This window comes from Miscanthus floridulus, chromosome 18 (assembly GCF_019320115.1).
Source record: "Miscanthus floridulus cultivar M001 chromosome 18, ASM1932011v1, whole genome shotgun sequence".
Classification (NCBI taxonomy): domain Eukaryota; kingdom Viridiplantae; phylum Streptophyta; class Magnoliopsida; order Poales; family Poaceae; genus Miscanthus; species Miscanthus floridulus.
The window spans coordinates 114,658,169-114,675,621 of record NC_089597.1 but is presented as its reverse complement, the minus strand read 5'-3'; the positions used below and the strand labels follow the sequence as shown (position 1 = coordinate 114,675,621).

General features: G+C 49.8%; 1 pseudogene; it reads right to left on the bottom strand.

The window, feature by feature from the left end:
- Positions 1 to 13,492: 13,492 nt before the first annotated feature.
- Positions 13,493 to 16,068, bottom strand: LOC136524418 (uncharacterized; annotated as a pseudogene).
- Positions 16,069 to 17,453: the final 1,385 nt, after the last annotated feature.

The following is a 17,453-nucleotide window of genomic DNA, read 5'->3' as shown; positions in this document are numbered from 1 at the left end:
TGGATGAAGGATTGGGGAGCAGTTATAGATACAGGAAGTTGGGTACTTACCCTTAAGGATCCCCTAGGTGAGGGTACTTTCCAAGTACCATTGCCTTGGAGAACAGACCTTATAAGTGTGACATGTGCTACTAAAGTCATTCCTATTCATCAGATTCTGGTAGTGTGTGAGTTTCCGGATGTATTCCCAGATGAGCTACCTGGTCTTCCGCCAGATAGGGATATTGAGTTTGGAATTGAGTTAATCCCTGGAACAGCTCCGATTTCAAAGAGACCCTATCGGATGCCTCCAGATAAATTAGTTGAGCTGAAGAAGCAACTAGAAGAGTTATCGAAAAAGGGGTTTATCCGGCCAAGCAAGTCTGAATGGGGATGTCCCACCTTGTTTGTGAAGAAGAAGAAAGAGGGAATGTTGAGAATGTGCGTAGATTACAGGCCACTTAACGCTGTAACCATCAAGAATAAGTATCCCTTGCCTCATATTGATGTTCTGTTTGACCAGTTAGCCAAGGCTAAGGTGTTCTCAAAGATAGATTTGAGATCCGGTTATCATCAGATCAAGATTAGGCCACAAGATATATCGAAAACTGCATTTTCCACTAGATATGGGTTGTATGAGTATCTTGTCATGTCCTTTGGCTTGACAAATGCTCCTGCATACTTTATGTTTTTGATGAATACAATTTTCATGCCAGAATTGGATAAGTTCATGGTTGTGTTCATCGATGACATTCTGGTGTACTTCGAGAACGAGAAGGATCATGAAGAGCATCTGAGAATTATCTTGACCAGACTTAGAGATCATAAGCTATATGCTAAGTTTAGCAAATGCGAATTCTGGTTGAAGAAAGTTCCTTTCCTTGGTCACATTCTGTCAGAAAATGGAGTTTCAGTCGATCCAAGTAAGGTGCAAGAGGTTATGGATTGGAAGGCACCGACCACAGTTCCTGAGATTAGGAGTTTCTTAGGACAAGCCAGTTACTATCGTCATTTCATACCAGACTTCTCGAAGATTGCCAAGCCAATGACAAGTCTGCTACAGAAAGATCACAAGTTCGTATGGACAGAGGAGTGTGAAGCAGCTTTCCACACCTTGCGGAAGCTGTTGACCACTGCTCCTGTTCTCGCACAACCGGATATTGAGAAACCATTTGATGTGTTTTGCGACACATCGAAAACTGGATTGGGCTGTGTTCTTATGCAAGAAGGAAGAGTCATTGCTTATGCCTCATGTCAATTGAGAAAGCACGAGGTCAACTATCCGACATATGATCTTGAACTTGCTGCAGTTGTGCATGCCCTAAAAATTTGGAGACATTATCTACTTGGTAATGTGTGCAATATTTTCACAGATCACAAGAGTCTTAAGTACATCTTTACCCAACCAGAGTTGAACATGAGACAACGAAGATGGCTGGAATTGATCAAAGATTACAACTTGAAAGTGCAATATCATCCTAGAAAAGCCAATGTAGTGGCAGATGCTTTGAGCAGAAAGTCACATTTCTTGAATGTGCAGCCATTACTTGAAGATGGGTTCGATCTGATGCTTCCTACTGTGTTACATAGTATTTAGATTAGTTGCTCTTTGGAGAGTAAGATAATAGAAGGCCAGAAAACTGACAAGGGAATATTCCACATCAAAGAGAAAATAAAAGAAAAGCTGTCTAAGCACTTTAGAGTGGATGAACAGGGCGTGTTGTGGTTTGACGACCGTCTTGTGGTTCCCAAGGATCGAGAGCTTAGGAATAAACTCATGGATGAAGCTCACCTTTCTAAGCTATCTATCCATCCGAGAAGTAGTAAGATGTATCAAGAACTAAGACCTCGTTATTGGTGGACCAAAATGAAGAAAGAAGTTACAGCATATGTTGCCAGATGTGACACATGTTGTAGAGTGAAAGCTATTCATATGAAACCTGCCGGTTTGTTGCAACCGTTGTCCGTACCTAGTTGGAAGTGGGATGATATAAGTATGGATTTTATCTTGGGTTTGCCCATTACTCAAAAGGGACATGATTCGATTTGGGTGATTATGGATCGTCTTACCAAGACCGCTCATTTCTTGCCTATCAAGACAGAATATCGACCACCTCAATATGCTAAGAAGTATATCGTAGAAATTGTTAGGTTGCATGGTATACCAAAGACTATAGTATCTAATAGAGGGCCATAGTTCACGGCTCACTTTTGGGAACATTTACACAAAGGCTTAGGAACTAGTTTGATTCGTAGTACCGCTTATCATCCTCAGACAGATGGTCAGACTGAATGAGTTAATGCTATTCTTGAGGATATGTTAAGAGCCTGTGTGTTGTCTTCTAGAGGATCATGGGAGTCATGGTTACCATTAGCTGAGTTTGCTTACAACAATAGTTATCAAGAAAGCATCAAGATGGCTCCATTTGAAGCTTTGTATGGTAGAAAATGTAGAACACCATTGAATTGGGTCGAGCCAGGAGATAGAAGGTATTATGGCATTGACTTTGTAGACGAGGCCGAGAAGAAAGTTCATATTATTCAACAAAATATGTAGGTGGCCCAATCGCGTCAGAAAAGTTATGCAGACAGAAGGAGACCCCTTGTGTTTGAAGTTGGTGACTATGTTTATCTGAAGGTCACGCCAATGAAGAAGAAAAGGTTTGGAGTCCAAAGAAAGCTTGCCGCTAGATTCATAGGACCATACAAGATCTTAGAAAGAAGAGGTCCAGTAGCTTATAAGTTAGAGTTACCTAAGACAATGAGTACCGTCTTCCCAGTTTTTCATGTATCACATCTCAAGAAGTGTTTGCGTGTTCTGGAGGAAAGAATAGAACCTCGAGGCATCCAACTCAAATCAGATTTAGTGTATCGTGAGCAACCGGTCCATGTGTTAGACACTAAAGAACGTGCTACTTGGAATAGTGTGGTGAAAACATACAAAATACAGTGGAATCATCATGATGAGGGAGATGCAACTTGGGAAACGGGAGAATATCTACAAAAAGCTTATGAAGATTTTTATAACAAATGGTTCGTAACCCAAATCTCGCGACGAGATTTTTATAAGGGGGGAGGGCTGTAACACCCCGGTGTTATGCCAGCATTTAGGCACTGCAAATCATGCATATTGTGCATCATCAAGCATCCTAATCATACATGCCTAATCATGTAAATAATAACTGAAACCATGTTTCGAAACATATGAAACGCGCTCGTGAAACATGAATGTTGCATACACTTGTTTAGAGTTGTTTTTGCCCTAATTATGTTTGCTAGGTTCGTAAAACATGTTTGGCTATAATTGTAAATCACCTAGAATTATTTAGCACAGTTTTTGGAGCAAAGTTGGTATTCAAACTTTTGGCAAAATATGCATTTGAAATCTTTATTGAAAACGGTCAAAAATCCTCCCTATTTAGCTTTTACTTCCCAATTCAAAATCTATGCAAAATTTTTAGTTGGTCCCTAAAGCAAAGTTGTAGAGGATTAAATTCTAAGCAACTTTTATTTTTGGGCCATTTTCAAAAGATGTCATTTTCTTGCACAAAAGGGTATTTGAAAACTGATATTGAAAATTTCTTGAAACTAGAATTTGAAAAAGGGTTTTCTCCTTTCACGGGCCGCCGCCTCATTTCTGGCCCGCTAGCCGAAGCCGGCCCACACTCCACCCCGCCGCGCGCCGCGCCTTCGCCTCGGCCCAGCCCAACTCGCGCGCCTGGCCTGCCTCCGCGTTGGCCCGCTCACCCGGCCTGCCTCAGCTTCGCGCCGCGCCGTTCCCGCGCGCCGCGCCCGACCACGTCAGGGCGCGCTCGCCGCGTGGCCGCCATGCGCCGGCGACGCACGCCGCGCGGCAGCCCCGGCCTGCCTCGCCCTCCATGTGCTCTGCCTTCAAAGCTGTCCGAACACGCGCACGCCACTCCACCCCGCACGCCATCCTACCTCCCTTCTCTCCGGCGAGTGCGCTGCCGCGTTCGCATGGACCGTCACGCCGCTGGGCCAACTCCACCCTCCTAGTTGGTGCGGCTCAGCGTGGTGTGCACGCTGGCACCGCCTGCGCCACCGGAAGAGCTCGCCACCGGTGAGCACCGGTCGGCGGGCCTCCACCCCTGCTCTCGGGTCACTGACCCATGGGGCCGCAGGGCCCAGCTGCAGTGGTCGGTGGAAGTTCCGGGTGTACAGCACCGGGTGCACCCAGCAATTTCGTCGGCTGGTTTTAAAAAAAAGATTTAAGAAATGAATTTTCAGATTTCTGTTAAATACTTTGGAAAATGTTTGTATACTCATTTTGGCTCCAAATTTGTTGAAACAAATTTTGCTAGGTTCCTTGTCACCAGATCTACATGATAAAAATATTGCATGTCATTTTTGAGATACTTTTCTATAGAGCTTTATTTAATCCTTGATATTGCTGATATCTTGAAAAATGTGTAGTAAAACCTATATGCTTCAGAAAATATGCTTCCAAGTGTGTTATTCTTCTTGTGTAATGTACTTCCTAGGAAAAATATATGCCATGCATGTCCTGTAGAAAAATTATGAGGTGTAGTTCAAGTGCCTTTAATGGCTGATTTTTGTTATTTTTGCTAGAGAGCAAAATTTGTATAAAACATGCATGTGATAATTTTTGTACAGTGATTGTATGCTATGAAGATCATGGGAAAAATACTAAATCTGTTGTTTGACACTTTTCATAATACAAAGTATTTTCACATTCATAATTAGGTTCAAGCTTGTCATTTTTGTGTAGGCTATTCCACTTATCCAAATGCCATAAAAATCTAATGGTAGACTACTTAGGGTAGTACTGTGCTATGGTAATTTTCTAAGATTTTTCTAAGCTATAAAAATAGATGTTGCTATTCAAACCTATTATTAATTAGGGTTTAATCAAATGTTGCTTTATGCATGATTAAGAAATTAGTGAAGCTTTGGTGTATCTTTGAAGCATTTAATGGGATGTGTTGACTTAGCATATTAGTAGTAGAAGAGAATGCAGTAGATGACATGTGCTTGTAGTACATGTTCTTGGATGATGTTGACTACCTTGCATTCCAGCATATCCATTGTGTTCATCTCATCCGATGCACCTTTTTGCATAAGCACTTACGCACATTGCATCATACAGGATCACAAACCGAGAGCCCAGTCGTCATACCCAAGGAGCCCGAGGTGCAGCCGTAGGAAGTGACCGAAGCCGACGAGGAGGACGTTGAGGAACTTTCGGAGTGCCCTGATCATCGCCCGAGCTCCTTTGAGAGAGGCAAGCCCCGGAGCAATTTTTCTCCCCGGTTTGCAATTATTAATTAAATGCTTTACTTTAATTGATGCATTATGTTCAGGAGTTGTTTGCAACCGTTGCTGCATTATACCTTGTCTACCTTTGTTATACTATATCCTTGTTACCCTGGTATCCGTAGTCGAGTCAATGCTTAGCTGGCTTAGACCGGTAGAAGTCGGGTGATTTCCTGTCACCTGCGAGCTATAGGTGGTTACCTGGATCTGCTTGGATAACTATGTAGTCATGGTATAACTAAGTGTTAAATGAAGTTGAGACCGGATGGAGACTTACAGAGTTTTGGACTGTAGTGCTTTCCGTCTGTGTCGATTAAGGACCGACCGTTGTTGGGCCTCAGGTCATGTTGAACGCATGCCTTACATTTAGCTGGCCGAATAAAGTACCTTTCGACCACGAAGCTGGGAGATTATTCGGGCCGAGTAGATTGCCCGCAGTGCACTGTGCCAGAGCAGGTGTGGTAGGACACGGGGGCGAGATAATAAGACCAAAGTGCAGTCGGTCGGCCCTTGGGTACATGTGGTTCCTGGCAAACTCGAGATTTCCTGGATAGTTGACTCGGTGACCGATACCTCACTTTAGCGGGTGAGGTTTGTGTAAGGAATAAATCACCAGCTGGTTAGGAATCGATTCGAATCGCCATCGCTCCTAGATAGTGAGCACTTGACTTGAGTTACTTCATCGTAGTAATGTTGATGGAACACTTGGACAGTTATAATGAATATGACATTATGGAAGTTGTTAATGATCATTGGTTATCATTATTTGCTTAATCACATGCTTGCTCTAGTATAGGTGCAAATGTAGTCGACAGGTTAATAATAATTAACTTGACAATAATGCTTTTGGAAAGGTTCTTGAAATGCTAAAAATGCCTCTTTTTGCAAATGAGTCAGCTACCCTACTATAAAGCCCTTCATAATCCTTGGTGTCACTTTATTTTTGGTTATGTCGGGTAAGTCTAGCTGAGTACCTTCTCGTACTCAGGGTTTTATTCCCACTTGTTGCAGATGGGCAGATGTATTACGGCTACTGTATCAACTGTCTTTATCCTGCGATGGGTGATGCTTAGGACCATGGGCATGGTCATTCCTTACGTCTCGTCTGATGCTTTTGTTGGAGATGATCATTAGCTGGCACTGTATTTGAACTTCGTATCAGTGCGTGTGGTTTTGAACAAATGGCTTCCGCTACTTTTATTCGAACTCGTTTGTAATAACTATGTTTAAACTCGGATGTATTTGTGATGCGAACTTTTATGTAATATGTGATGGTGACCGCTAAACTTATTACGATCTTGGCTGGTATGTGAGTTGGTTTGAAATCCTTCGTGATTTCACGGACTACCGGGTTATACGGGCTTCAGTTTGCTAAATCGTCTGCTCTAGCGGATGATTTTCTTACTTAATTTCGTATAATTGGTCGGTTCTGTTACAGTGTGGATGTCCAGACACGCAAAAGGCCCCTACCTGGCGTGCCAACTGTCGGTGTTTCGAGTTGCCACCGATGAGAAAATTTGTATTGTTGCGCGTTTGGCTCGGATGGTGTGCTAAGAGGACATGAGGTTTATACTGGTTCGGGAAGAATATCCCTACGTCCAGTTCGTTGCTGCTGCTCGCGTTACTAGCACTGAAAGTTCGTAGTAGGGGTTACAAACGGCTGAGAGAGGGACTGGTCCCAAGTCTCTGGTGGTGTGTTACGGTGAGCTCTGATTCGAGTCGAGTCGAGTTCGGATGTGTTCGGTTCGGTTGTGTTGCGATTGTTGGTCTGATGCCCCCTAATGGGACGCCCTGCTTTCCATTTTATAGGCCAAGGGAGAGCACGTGTTACAGTGGAGGAAGAGAAGAGAACGAGAGGAAGAAGTCCTTCGAGGTCATCGGGTCCTTCTTCTCCTTTATGTGGGTCCCGCTGACCCTGTAGATGTCAATAGGGATAGCTTCTCATCGTGGCCCTGTCCGTCACTGGCGCCATGTGTAGGCATCGTCTGCCGGTCATGGCGCTCCACTCTATCCTGGCGGATGTCGTGGTGAACTGACGCGCTCGTCAGTGTTCGTACAAGGTTTAGGCAGAACAGCACCGGTGCACCCGACGTTGTTCCTGATGTGAACCATAGGTATGTCCTGTATTGGGTCGCGGGCTACATCGAGGAGTGCCAGTCTCTTCCCTGATGTCAGAGCTTTGACCCAGACCCATACGCTTGGACTTGGAGTGGTTGGTGGTAGTATGGGTCTTCGTCGGGCGAGACGAAGCCCGCAGCCTCGGGGTCGGGCGAGGTGGAGTCCTCTCCCAGAGGCCAAGCGGGCGAGGTGGAGTCCTCCCCTCGAGGTTGGGTGAGGCGGAGCCCGTAGCCTCGGGGTCGGGCGAGGCGGAGTCCTCCCCTAGAGGCCAAGCGAGGTAAAGCCCGCAGCCTTGGGGTCGAGCGAGGCGGAGTCCTCCCCCAAAGGTCGGGCGAGGCTGAGCGTAGACCCAAGGGTCAGGCGAGGCGGAGCACAGACTCAGGGGTCGGGCGAGGCGGAGCCCGCGACCTTGGGGTTGGGCGAGGTGGAGTCCTCCCCTAGAGGCCAGGCAAAGCAGAACCAGCCCTCAAGGATCAGGCGAGGCGGAGCCCACGGCCTTAGGATTGAGCGAGGCGGAGTCCTCCCCTAGAGGTCGGGTGAGGTGGAACCAGCCCTCAAGGATCAGGCGAGGCGGAGCCCGCGGCCTTGGGGTTGGGCGAGGCGAAGTACTCCCCCAGAGGTCGGGCGAGGCGGGGCGCAGACCCAAGGGTCGGGCGAGGCAGAGCGCAAACCCAGGGGTTTGGCGAGGCGGAGTCCTCCCCTAGAGCCCGGGTGAGGCGGAGCCCGTGGCCTTGGGGTCGAGCGAGGCAGAGTCCTCCCCTAGAGGTCGGCCGAGGCGAAACCATCCCTTAGGGATTGGGCAAGGTGAAGTCCTCCCCCAGAGGCCGGACGAGGCGGGGCGCAGACCTAAGGGTCGGGCGAGGCAGAGCGCAGACCCAAAGGCCAAGCGAGACGGAGTCCTCCCCCAAAGGCCGGGTGAGGCGGAGCACAGACCCAGGGGTCGAGCGTGGCGGAGTCCTCCCCTGGAGGTCGGGCGAGGTGGAGCTTGTGGCCTTGGGGTCGGGCGAGGCGGAGTCCTCCCCAGAGGCCGGGCGAGGCGAAACCAGCCCCAGGGATCGGGCGAGGTGGAGTCCTCCCCCAAGGGTCGGGCGAGGCGGAGCGCGAACCCAAGGGTCGGGCGAGGCGAAGCTTGCGTACCTGGGGATCGGCAAGAGCTGTAGTAGCGCTCTTGACTGCTCAGATGAATCAACGTTGATGGTTATTAGCTCCTTCTCTTCGGGTACCTTAGTATTGATCCCCGACAAGTATATATTTAAGTACGTAGCAACATCTATCTATCTAGAAAAGGCAAAACGTCTTATAATTTGAAATAGAGATACTATATTTCTTTTCGATTTAAACTCAGTTGATCCAGGAGTTTGCTATAGAGTATGCTGTGTCAAAAATGGAGGAAGTATATTTAATTTGATTGTGATATATACTTGCAACATCACTCATGCATCGTATTCAAGCGTTCAGGTACCACGAAACCGGAGAGACGTACGTAGTCGCCGATCAATGGACCAAGGCCATTGGGACATTGTTTGCCTATCAGCCAAGCACCTAAGCGTCCTTCAACTCTTTACAATGCATTAATATGACTGTGTGTTAGCTTTATATAATGTCTATGACTAAGGGCAACTTCAACAATTGACTCTTATTTTAGCTTTAAGCATTTTTTCATATTTTAATAGAAGAGAGAGAAAAGCTCTTGATCAAGAGCTAACAGCTTGTTCGGTTGGCTGGTTCGTATCGTTGCTGGTTCATGGAGAAGTACTGCTGGCTAGTTTGTGTGAGAGAAAAATACTATTCCGGCTGGAAATTTACGATCGTTTACGACAAGCCACAGCCAAACGAACAGGCTAGCTCTTGCACACATTTCAAGGTTACGTGAGAGTATCACGTGGGTCTACTCATGCTAAAAGTTAGCACTATTGATGAAGTTGACTTAAAGCTAATAACTAGTTCTAATCATCGTGGGTGCCCTAGAGGCAACCCGCTTGTAGCTCTCTGTCCTTGTTATCCATGATCCCTGCCTTGAACTGTCGCTTGGTTAAATTTTTAGAACGTAACTGTTGCTTAGCATGCTTAGTCAAGGACTCACGGTAAAAGTCAACAGTATATGAAAAGGTCACCACTACTCAAGGACTCACAGTAAAAGTCAAGAGTATATGGAAAGGTCCCACTACTGTCTACTCACGAGCTTGTAGGACTTGCTTGTTAAATACTGACATGTAGAGGAGGAAAGAGCTAAAATTCAACCAAGATGATGAATTTTGATCGAGTTTCAAGTGGGGGTATAGGCTGCCGATCCTGAACTATTCGCTCTCAAGGAAGTCAAACTCAAGACCATGTATGCTACTGATGTTCTCGTACTCGCTAGGCTACGTACCCTTTCTCGCATTTTAGCATCCATTCATGTATACAGGCGTGATAAGTCTGAGTACCATCTTATTAGTATGCATGGAAACCATCTGAGCTGGAGCGTTGGGATTCAGGATCCTTTGCTTCACTGACCGGTGGATCCAATGACCCGCTCGTGTTGTTTACAGTAATTGACCCCTTTTGGCGGCAGGTAAAGGTTTGGAGGTGCGTGTGTAAGTGACCCAGGTGTATTTTAGTCTATATATATATATATATATATATATATATATATATATGTATATATATATATATATATATATATATATATGTATATATATATATGCTAAAATGCACCTGGGTGTATTCTGTATAGTAAATGCATCCGACCGCGAGCACGGGCGCGAGCCACGAGACGCGCGGAGCGCAGCGAGCACGAGCCGTACCAGCGCGGAGTCCGACCCGGTTGACCCGCGCGCCTGTATCTCTCGGGACCCCGCGCGCCTGTACAGGCCCTGGGCGCCGCCCCTCAGCTGCAACTCATCCCTTCAATTGATTGCAATTTTCGTCGTACACAAATTGCAACCTTGATGGTAGGCTAGTTGCATTCCGGTTGGGTACGCCAGTTGCAACTGCCCTAGATGGCTGGTTGCAACTCTGTTTGTATACCAGTTCCAACTCAGCCCGTCAGACGATTGCATCTTCAGTCGTACATAAATTGCAACTCATCCCTTCAACCGATTGCAACTTCCGTCGTACACAAATTGCAACCTTGGTGTTAGGCCAGTTGCATTCCGGTTGGGTAGGCCAGTTGCAACTGCCCTGGACGGCTGGTTGCAGCTCCATTTGTATACCAGTTCCAACTCAGCCCGTCAGCCGATTGCATCCTCAGTCGTACACAAATTGCAACTCATCCCTTCAACCGATTGCAACTTCCGTCGTACACAAATTGCAACTCGTTCGCACGCTCGCTGTGTGCCTGCCTCGCTGCCTGGTGGGGCGGTGTTGGCGTGGGAGAGGGTAGAGGTGTGTGGCGCGCCTGATTAGTGGGTTAGTTGGGCCGGTTGCCCAGACAAGGCGCGCCGGTTGGCCTGGGTGTATTCTGTACACAGATCGCACCCAGGTGCAATATAGTAAAATAGTATATATATATATATATATATATATATATATATATATATATATATATATATATATATATATTGACCAGGTACACAGATTGCACACACTACTAGCACCATCACAATAAAGCTGCACGTTGTCTTCATGTGGACGATAGATTCTGACGTCAAAGACTTCTAGTTCGATTGCTCAATTCCGAAATCGATTTTTAGCTTAATACTGGCCGGTGTTAGCGTCCTTCCGTCTGGAAGTACCAGTTGTAGCAGCCAAGAGCAATCTGGGACAGTTTGGCACTCGAGCAAGCTCTCGTCAAAGGAGGCCGAATCCCCGTGTTGTTGGGCCAGAATGGCTGTGAGCGCCTGCGTGCGCCGGACGGGCTGAGCCCATTATACTCCCTTTAAAGGCACCTTTGGAACCTAGGATAGGAAAAATATAGGGATATAAAAAATATAGGAATTGAGTTGTCATGTTCATGTGGGAATTGAACACATAGGAAAGTAGATGAGGGAGCCTTTGGTTGCAGCACAGGTAAAACAAAGGAACTTGATGCTTCCATTGAACAACTACCTGTGGAGTATTCAAAGCAAAGGCTGCAGTTTACTGTCAGACAACAAAAAAAAAATAGCACAGACATAGGGTAGCGAGCGCGCGAACAATCTCATTTCGCGCCAGGAATCTTTCCAAGAGGTCTGAGCTCTTGTTTAGTTTGGAACGGAGCTATAGGAATGCATTCCTATGGAATATTTCCTTTGCATTTGCTGTGAACCAAATGGAAGAATAGGAAAAAAATCCTTTGGAAGTTGAATCCTATGAAATTCCTTTGGCAATCCTCCAATCCAAAGGGCGCCTACCCCTACGGAAAAACTACCGGAGGTGCCGTCCGCCCTTCGCCTAGCTCTTTCCCTGTATCCCATGTTCAAAATTCTTCCAATCCCTCCCACTGCCGCGCTCACAGTCGGGTAGTTCATTATATGTATGGATGATATTAACAATTCGATTGTGATTATATACTTCGATATGAGCAGTTCATTTGCACGTTGGAATCTATCTATCTATTATACATTAATAGTACAACATAAAAATAGAGCCACCACGTTCGCTGAGAAGGTCTAGAAATTAAGAGATTAATAGAGAAAAAGAGAAGAATATCAATCGTTAGATTTTATAAGGAAAAAGTTCATTTTTAGCCCTCTAACTATGGCTGCAGTTTGTTTCTAGCCCACTAACTCGAAAATCAGACACATATAGTCCATTAACTCTCAAAACCGTTTAAAATTGGCCCTCGCGCCCATTCGACCGTGGTTTCGGCCCAGTCAACCCACCACGACCGCGGTTTCGGCCCAGTCCTCATCCCTTCGCGACTGCCGTGCGGTCAACGAGCGAGAGCAGAGAGGGAAGGAGAGAGAGAGAGAGAGAGACAGCGCGCGCGCAGGGCGGAGCGGAGGGGGCAGAGGGCACTGGGGCGGCGCCGGCGGTCCTGGGGCCTCAGCGGAGCAGGCTCTGGCGTGAGCTAGGCGGCAACGGCGCTTGGCATGGAGGCGGCGGCGTCCGTCTCGGCACGACGACGGCTTCAGTCGTGGAGGCGCGGCAGGCGAGGGCGGCTACGAGCGGGCACGACGTTCCTGCGGCCTCGTCACGTAGGGCTCCGTGGCCCTTGCGGCTCGGCAAAGCAGAGCGGAGTCGGGTGAGCGGCCTCATGCGGTGCTCGACTCCAGTGCGATGGCGAGCAGTGGCTAGCCCGTATTGCGACGGCTACAGCGAGCGCGGCTCCGGCGGCTTCTTCGAAGGGTCGTGGACCAAGGTGGCCTTCGGGTCAGGCGGTGCTCAGCCGATTCGGGCTGGTGGGAGGTCGGTGGCGGTCTTCGACGAGCCAAGGCAGAGCTCTGCTGCGGGGCTGGCCACGGTAGCAGACTGAGGGCGACGGCGGCTGCCCGAGGTGTAGACCAAGAGAGGAGGGGACCTCGCCGTTCCTTGCTCACGTATGGGCACACTAAGAGTGCCGTGTGCTCCGTTGCACTCCGCCTCGGCGTCACGGAACCGGCTGCCTCTGCTGTCGTCTCGGTCACGGGCGGTGTCTCTGCTGCCGTAGCCGCGCAGGTGGTGTGGACCCCGGTGGACGTCGTCAGCGGGAAGATCCTACTCGTGGACGGCGTGCGCGGCCTGTACCGCGGCCTCGGTGTCTCGGTGCTGACCTACGCGCCCTCCACCGGCATGGGGAGGAGGGCCACGGCTGAACCTCCATGGCGTCGAGGCGGGTCGGCGCGGGGAGACGCGCGAGCCGGGCGTGGAGCGGCCGCGGCCGGACCTCCATGGCATCGAGCGGCCACGCACGGGGAGGCAGGAGTCGAACGGCCGCAGTCGGAGCTCCATGGCGTCGAGCAGCTGCGCGGGGAGGGTGGGCGTCGAGGCCACGACCAGACCTCCACGGCGTCCAACGGCCGTAGCGGGAGCTCCATGGCGTTGAGCAGCCGTGCGAGGAGGGTGGGCATCGAGGCCACGACCGGACCTCCACGGCGTCGAGCGACCGCGGGCGGAGCGCCATGGCATCCAGTGGTCGAGGCCGCAGGGTCGTCCCCGTCTGTTGTTGGTCCGCCTAGTCCGCGTCGCCTTCCTGTACAACGACGACATGCTTCCGATTCCTATTCCAGCGGCAGCTCGAACTCAGCACTGCGTGCGGCGTTGGCGTCGGTGCAGTAGGAGCCCGTAGCCGCGGATGAGGAGCTGCTGCGCGGGGAGCTCGTCGCCGGTAGCCGGGAGGTGAGTGCACAGGATGTGCCCTTGCGGAACTTGAAGCGCGCCATCTCGGGGCTCCCGGGGCCATGCGGATGAGGAGGCGGCCGACATCGCCGAGCGGGACGACGCCCGGGCAGGCGATGTCCGCGGCGGCCTTCATGGCGGCGGACTCGAAGACGAAAACGACGGCCTTGGAGTTCTTGGTGCCCATGGTGGCGTTGCCGGCGCCGGTGGGGGAGGGGGTGGGGGAGGGCGTGGCGTGGAGGAGGTGCGGGAGCTCCAGCGGCGCGGCGCGGCGCGTGGTGAGCGCCCGCATGACGAGCTGCGCACCGAAACGAAGGCCCTTGATGTCCGCACACGGCGCAAAGTGCGCGTCCAGCGTCCCCGGAGTGGCCGGGGCGGCGCTGCTAGACTTGGACTTCTTGGATGCCGCCCCGCTGGCCCCGTCGTGGCTGCTCTTGGACTACTTGGGCTCCGCCATTGTCGACGGTAGCGGCGGCTGTGCTACTCGTGCTCTGTTGCGGAGGAACAGAGGGAGTGGTGGCTCGGAGTCGGAGCTTGAAGGCGTCAAGAAGACAGGGGTAGAGGGAACAGGGCAGCTGGAAGAAGGTGGGGTTGGTCAGAGCAGTTAAGGGAGATGAGAGCGCGCGCAACTGCGCAAGGGGGTGGTGGGAGGACGACGGCGAGGCGCTGGACAGGAGCTCGTCGAGGCGGTCACCGATGGCGTCGATTTCGACCTCAGCCTCGGCTGCGGCTGAAAACACTAAGACGATTGAAGCTCGCGATGTGGACCCAGCTCGTTAGACATGGAGACTGGGCTGAAACCGCGGTCGTGGCGGGTTGACTGGGCTGAAACCACGGTCGAATGGGCGTGAGGGCCAATTTTAAACGGTTTTGAGAGTTAAGGGACTGCGCGTGTCTGGTTTTCGAGTTAGAGGGCTAGAAACAAACTGCAGCCATAGTTAGAGGGTCAAAAATGGACTTTTTCCATTTTATAGAGATCTAACGGTCTAGGTTAAATCTACATATAACAATACAACAAATAAAAAGAGAGAAAATTACCTATGAGGCCTAAAAAAAATCTAGCTTCCTTTTATGACCCTTTTTTCTTTGGACTTACCAATGAGGTCTGAAAACTAAATTCAGTTACCTATACAGCGTCTCCGTTAGCTTAGGCACATAACGGTGTTAAGTAAGAAGTAAAATGGTCATTTACTCCTAGTGAAAAATGATTATAGTGCAGGGTTCAGATTGCCTGGTTGGCATTTTTTCAGTAACTTTGGACAATGCATCTGCCATGTTCAGTAAGTTGCCGACTCTCGGCATGTCATGATCAGGCGGCTCTGGTTTGGCTGTAGCTTTCTAGAGGCCACGTTGTTTATGTGTTTTCATAGTTCCCAGTTGTTGGTGGACAACTGAACATGTATTGCAAGTCCCTAGACGATGCTCGCGAGGTGTTCGGTGCAGCAAGGTTCGCAAGGTTTGGCCAGCAGCTGAGGCGATGCAGAGGTCCTGCACCAGCGGCCAGATGCAGCAGGTTGCAGGTGATGTGGGCACTCGCAGGCCTTGCAGGTTCCCCGCTTAAGGATTTGTAGGCAAGTCTATTTAGACCCGCAAGATAAGTTGTAGATGTCTGCATAGGCCACTAGGATTATTTTCGCAGGCGGGCCTAGCAGGTTAGTGGGCTGTGGGCAAGCCTGCGCCTGCTTGCATCCCTACTAATAGCGATGGGAACACAAAGCCTTTTTTAACTCGGCAATGCTAGGATTAGGGCGTTCGTCCGGGCACGTGCTTCCGGACGCCCCCGGTCTCGGGCCTGCGGCGCAGCGATCATGCCCAACAGGCAATCAGTCTGCTTCCCTCTACGCTCTCTCCTCCATCTCTGCCCCGCGACAGAACCCTTAGCGACAGAAATCCCCACTCGCTTCGCTTGTCGCGGCTTCACCGCATCGGGCGCCCGCCCCACTCCGTCTCGCCGCTGCGCACCACGCGGCACCCCCATCCCTCTCCGCGCCGCGTCTGCCGCCATGCCGCGTCCACTCCTCCTCCAGAACCTCATCGACGCCGGCGTGGCTGACGAGTCGGATGACTTCGGCGATGCTTCTTTTCTTGTGGTGGTTACTCTCTTGTCTAGTCTTGGCAAAACGTCAATGACGCAATGTTCATATGGAAAGAAAGAAAAGATATGGTTGGCACTTGGCAATCGTATGGGGTTTTTCCTTTGTTTTCCCACGTCACCTATATTTCAGGGTAAAGACTTGTTTCCACATGGCCGTAGAAAATGGAGACCGCACGGCCATGTCCCCAATGCGTACACCCACTTATTCACGCACTCGCGCCGTATGGTGTCGTCTTCCACCTCCCCCCCTCTCTCTCTCTTTCCCGCGGCGCCCGCGCGAGCTTCTCCCCCATCACGCTTCTGCTCCCTGACGGCGACCTCCTCCGATGAGCCCATGCCCCACCGTCTCCCCACACTAGCCATGGCGGATCCGGCCTCGGCCATGACGAATCCACCGAGGTAGGCCTTCTTCCTCTCCTCCTCCTTTTCCTCCGTGTTAGGGTTCCGGTGAGCTCTCCCTCCCTTCTTCCCAAACTCTAGCGGCCTTACAAGGAAAGGGGGTTTGGGGAGGAAGGCCGGCTAGGCGGTGGGGATGCCGGCAGGCGGTTTAGGGGCCCTGTTGGCGGTGGAGGCGGCTGGGCCAGGTCGGTGCGGGGGCGCCATGGCCAAGGCGGCGGCGGTGGCCATGGCGACGGCGGCGGGGGCAGGGAGAGGGGAAGAAGGTGGCGCCGCGGGTGAGCTAGGGTTTCACCGGAGCTCCACGGCCGCGGCCGTGGCCACGGAGCTCCGGTGAAACCGTAGCTCGCTGCGGCAGGGCGATGGACGGCGGCGGGAGCGAGGGCGCCGGAGTCAGTGGATGAAGCCACTCTTTTTTAGGAAAGGACGAAGAAGTTGTTGTGCCGTGCGTGCGTGCGTTAGCCTCGTCCATATTTCAGGTGCCTGAATTTTAAGATTATTTCAGGCAACACTCTTGTACCACCGACTAATACAAATTAATTGTTATTTTGATGATTTGTTATTTGTCTTTGTAACATAACATATTAATTTTTTTGTCCTTGTCTGCCTATAGAAATAAGCGTAAATTGTTAATTGTCTTTGTGCCAACACAAATCAAATTTTGTCGGGTTTGTGGTTTCTCTAACGGGTTTTTTATTCACGGTAACGAAATTGAAGATTGCGCAATGAACAAAATCTATAATTTTAGTATAAAATATATATGCAATAATCGTCGTCTAAAAAGAACCTGAATTTTAGCAAGTCCCTTGTTTTCCTTTACATACATGATGAAAATATGGTTCTTCAGACTTTTCAATTCAGGTCAACCATACTTTCATTTAATTATGTAAATAAATCAATATATATGGTGGCTTCCAAACCTTCATGTTGGACTTTCATCCTCGCTTTCGGCCTTGCACACATCTGGGCCGCAGTGTTGCAGGGCTTCATATGGACCTACATAACTCGTAGCGGCCCATTTTGTGAGCAAGATAGAGGCACAACTTTTTAAGCATTCAGCAAACTCGTGGCCGTGTCCTCAAAAAAAAAAAACTCGTGGCCGTTTCTCAAAAAAAAAAAAAGAAAGAAAGGAAAGAAAAAAAAAGAGAAGTAAATGGCCAGCTCAATGTTTTGAGTGTTTTTCGTTCTTCGGATCATCAGATAAGAAAGATAGAGGCCCAACAATCATCTCATCCCGTTCCTGGTGCCGTTTTAAACTGCGTATTTTGCCCCCCCTCCCCTTTCCAGAATCGTTTCCCTCTAATTCCAAAAAAAAGAATCATTTCCCCTCTCTTCTGCATCAAATCCTTCCC